This window comes from Adiantum capillus-veneris, chromosome 8 (assembly GCF_014529385.1).
Source record: "Adiantum capillus-veneris isolate H3 chromosome 8, ASM1452938v2, whole genome shotgun sequence".
Classification (NCBI taxonomy): Eukaryota; Viridiplantae; Streptophyta; class Polypodiopsida; order Polypodiales; family Pteridaceae; genus Adiantum; species Adiantum capillus-veneris.
This window is the reverse complement of record NC_140938.1, coordinates 9,403,606-9,408,734: the sequence shown is the minus strand read 5'-3', so window position 1 is coordinate 9,408,734 and position 5,129 is coordinate 9,403,606.

The following is a 5,129-nucleotide window of genomic DNA, read 5'->3' as shown; positions in this document are numbered from 1 at the left end:
TTTGACTCACAAACACCCCTCAGATGACAATAAGGCAACTCAAAGCTATGGATGTGTGGTCCTGTTAGGTGTGCAACAAACATAGGAAAATATGATGATGAGACAGTAGACAAAATTACAACATTGGCTTGATGAAATTTGTGCACTCAAGAAATGAAGCTTGGTGGCTTGCGTGTGTTGAGACAAAACTCTTTTTTTCTCCACCCAAGAAGTTGGTGCAGCCAAAGTTGGTTGGCCATAAAAGATGGCAGGAGCTGGTATGGATATGCTACTAGGTGCAGATCAGGGAGCCGAAATAGATGCAAAGATCCTGGGCAGACAGGCAACAACAAATGTGTATGCCTAATGTGGTTTTATAGGCCAAAAGGGATGCAAAAAGGGCCAAATGGGATAGCAAGTGAATGAGGATCATAGGGCTTATTTTTTATTTAGATGTGTATACCTTAAAGTGCTAAGGGATCTGGTCTAGGTGGCTCATCAAAAAGAGCTACAACTTGCAAGATATTCGAGCTTGAAGTTCAAGGTGTTTGCAGATCTGAGACAGAGAGTGCAGGTGGTGCTAGGTACTCTAATACAATTTCAGTAGATAGATACGTAGTGCTTGATTATGGATCCTGTTGATCTTTTCAGATCGGCAATCTGAGTCTTGGATGTTGAGTTGCGGAACTTTGAAGTTTTGTCGGGGGTCAGGTTTTGTACTAGTTTGTTGACTGCTTTGTAGGGCATGCCATTAGGTTTTTTTTGGAGCTTGACAAAGTTTATAGGTGTGATGGGAACTATATGAAGTCAACAAGAAGTGACGACTCTCCATTCTGAGTCCTGAGTGCCTAGTTATGGCTTATCAAAGTTTGGGGCAGTTGCCCTCGGGAGGGAAGGTTGCAAATGGTTTTTTCAGTTTTTGGTTGGTTTGATTGAGCAGCCCAACATTGTTAAAAGGCGGCGGGGTTTGGGAGTTTCAAAGCGAGCAAGGTGATCTCTTAGGAGGATTTTTTTGTCTTGGTAATAGGAGCATTGGGCATTGAATGGCAATAGAGGAAAGTTAAGAGAAAAAATGGATTTTTTGAAGATTTTTTAGGTGGTGTTGGGCGGCTCTTGAGGGCTAATGTGTGAGACAGTTCCACATGGTGCCCACAAGGTCCCACATGTGCAAGCCAAGGCAAGAAGCAAAGGGGATAAGAGTTGGAGAGAGAACCCTCCATAAGCATCTGAAGGCGTGAGGCTCTTGGTGAGCTTAGAGCTATGGAGTCGCCCTATGCAAGTGTTTGGTGGTGTTATGAGGCGCGTGCGCTGATAGCTCTGTGCTAGCAATGATCTGTGGTAATTATCTATTGCAATCCACAACATGTCCGACACGTGATGATGTGGCATGCCCAATTCAGGGTACTATCCAGTGGTGCCCTACGGGCCCATATTTTGGAAGCTAATGGGGAGCCCCCACTAGCGCTAGCGCTAGTGCAAGGGGGCATCGTGAAATGGTGTTGACTAAGAGAGAGAGAAGCCTCAAGTAGCACAAAGGGGGCCTTCCCACGGTGACTCAGAGGCCATGAGGGAGAGAGGAAAGTTGACCCGCCCCAGCTAAGAGGTTGTTCTCCATGCAAGCAACTCCTATTTAACTCAGGCAAGTGTCCGGTGCTCAGGCACTTTCTTAAAATAGGTACAGGGGCTCTATAAAGAAACATTTTTTTCCCATTTTTGGGCCTTTTTTTTTCATTGTGGAGGCTGGGGTAAGTGAATTGTGGAGTTTTTCCTAGTTGAAGCTTGTCATTTTGGCTCAATGATGGTTGTACTCTCTCTATGCTAAGAAATAACAAGCGGTTCTCCCATTTTTTGGTGTCACTGATCCCCTTTCCCTTCCTTTTCCTCTCGCTCTTTCCGTGTGTGTTGGTTCTTACGAAGGTGTGTGCCTGCAGACTGTTGTGGGGTGCGTGTGGTGTGAGTTGGAAGCGGGGTGCTGAGTTGTTGTGGTTCGTTTGAGTTGAGTGGTGGTTTTGTTGAACGGGTGAGTATTGTTTTGTGTACAATAGTTGTTCCATTAGTGCAAATTGGTCGATTTGAAGGTGTTTTGTGAGAGGTTAGGGGTGTTACGGATACCCTGAGCTATAGGGAGGCAATAGATTATGTGCTAGCTGTGTTCCCCATTTATCCTCTCCATCTTCTGGTGACCCCACTGAGGAGCATTTGATTGCTTATCATTTTTGATCAAAGAAGGGTTTTTTCATCAAGAAGAGATGGCAACACGAGTTTATGAACCAGTTTTCACCAAAGAAGAAGACCTGGAGGAGTGGATGACCGACTTGAAGTTGTATATGTTGGCATTGCATATGCCAAATGAAGATAATTCTGCTGTTGATGAGGGGTAGATAAAAGACATGGTTTTACACTTTGGAAGGAGAACCAAGGGCCATTTGACCGGCTTTGCGGGCCCCCTACTTTCTGCACAACTTCCGTAAAGAGGTATCCCTTGTCGATTTGGATACAAAATTGAATAATTTGAAGTAGGATGTGAAGGAGGATTTTGGAGTTTTCCTCAACCGCTTTGAGGAATGCCAGAGGGATTTTGTAGCTACCACGCAATTGGCTACGGCGATGAGTACTTTAAATTGGAAACGTTTATGGGATGTTTTCATCCCAAAGTTCGTGAGAAGGTGGATTTTGAGAGCCCGAACAATTGCAATGGGAAGGTTGCTATTGCATGGGCAAAGAGCTGGAAAATTAAAAAGAAGATTGAGCAAGGTGCACTAGGATACGAGGTGATGGTTCCCAATCCTGCTCAAACTTTGAGAGAAGAATTTCAATTGGAGAACCATGAAAATCGGGGTGTAGCAAAAATTCCTCAACAATGGGTACGTAATGTTCAAGAATTTACTAAAAGCAAATGAAAGAACTATACTTAAGTGTTGTGGATAGAGGTCAACCAAGGGCAAGAAGAGGCAGGGCTGGGTAACTGCCCAACATGTGCTATAATTGTATAGAAGAGGGCCACTATGCTCCAGATTTCCCTCATCCATCGAGCGAAAGATGCGGCATGTACCCTCTGTTTGGTCAGGATACAAGGCAAGCACAATTCAATGGTCGAAGGGAGTAGCAAGCATCTGAAAATCAAGCACCATCTACTCCACCAGGTAATGATGAAGTACAAAGAGTTAACATTATTGGCGTTGACAAGCAAGAGGTCGATGTTATGGCCAAAAAAAGAGAGAGAGGTCAAAGACAGACCAAGACAAAATGAGAAACCGAGGCAAGGAAAGGTAAAGAGAAGGTGAACATAGGTCGAGAGCATCCGGAGTGAAGCAAAACAAGACGAAGGCTGAAAATCACACAAGAAGACTTTTAGTTGGGGCGTGGTAATCCAAAATAACACCTGGTAAGGGATGTTCAAAATCAAAAAGGTAATATCACTTTTGGGCAATTTCTTGCATTAAACCCCAAGCTGAGGAGACAATGGTCAATGAGTGTCAGCACGAGGCTTCCCCGAGTAAGAGGTGATGTGCATGTTGTACAAAATCTAGCCTTAAGGGTGGGGAGTCCAACCAATGTGCTTTTAGTGGTGAGGGTTTTTCTTGAGAAGAAGAAGCATGTACAAGCATACATTGATGGTGGTGTCCATGCCTGTGTGATCATCGAGTTTTCTATGAGGGATAGTAGCATTAAAGCTGTAGTTAGGTCCAATGTGCAAATGAGGATGGCCAACCATGATAAAGCTTGGTGTTTGGGAGTGGCACGGGTAGTGAAGGTAAAAGTCATGGGGATTGAATGTCTCATTGATTTCTTTGCTATGAAAGCAGGTAAAAATGCTTACCCATTCATATTGGGGAGGTCGTGGTTGTTGGCAATTGGGGCCAAACAAGATTGGGAAAAGGGGGTTTTTACCTTGCCAGATTGAGAGAATGGTGGACAGATATTGCTTGACTTAAAGACCATGGAGACCCATCTTCATTCAAAGATAGAGGGTGATAAGAGAGATTCCAACACTAGTTATGAATATGAAACTGAGTTGACTTATGGATGAAGGATCCGCCAGTGTTGAAGAAGCAAAGATTGATGAATACTTGTTGAAGCTGGATACAAATTTGTTTGGGGTCAACATAGAGTCCGCCAGTTTGAGTGAAGGTATGCAAGCTTCAATTTGTAGTCTAAAGGTTAAAGAGGTAGATGATATGTTGGGTGTAGATCTAACCAAGAAGGAGAAGGGAGGTTATGTGGAACTATATGCATCCTATCCCAATTTTTTAACGATTGATTATAAATATTTGAGAGGAGCTAAAAGAGTGGAGCATTAAACTCTACCGAATGACGGGTATAAGCCAAAAGCACAGAAGCTAGAAAGGTTGGGATATATTCAAAAGGAGGCTCTACAGCAAGAGTTCAACAAGTTGCTTGAGGCATGGTGAAAGAATTTGAGTGGGTTTCACATGTTGTTATCACACCAAAGAAAAATGGAAAATGGCGGGTATGCGTAGACTATAAACCCCTTGAATACTGCTACCAAGTGGAAACACTACCCCTTTCCGTTTCAAGATAATATTTTGAACCAAGTTGCAGGACATGAGCGCTATTCTATTATGGATGTCTTTTCAAGCTATTTCCAAATTGGTATTTCTTTGGAGGATTAGTTGAAAAACTACATTCAACTCTCCATGGTGGTGCTTTGCTTACCGCGCATGATGCCTTTTGGGCTAGTGAATGGCTATGCAACATTTCAAGATTGGATGAACAAAGTTTTCAGGCCATATTTGGGTAAGTTCATCAGTGTCTTCATGGATGATATTGGTTGTTATAGTTCTAGGACGGTGTTAGCAGCAAGCTAACACGGAACCATTTTTCAGAATTCTTGTCGTAAAACAATTATTATTTTGATAAATCGAGAATATTGTAACTCCTATTTTCTTGGATAAACTTTGTAATCAATGAGCCGGGGCTACAAGCTTCTAGATTGTACTAGCCAGTCATTTTTCAGCTTTGGTAGAACTCCAGATTATTGTTTTCACCACCCAAAAACCTTGGCTAAGGTATAAAAGCCAATTTTTGTAAGTTTTTGGATAAGAAATACACAGCGTAAGCTAACGGCGCTCACTTATCTCCTTCTCACGCTTCCTACTCCCTCTCCGGTTGTCACATTGCAAATGCGT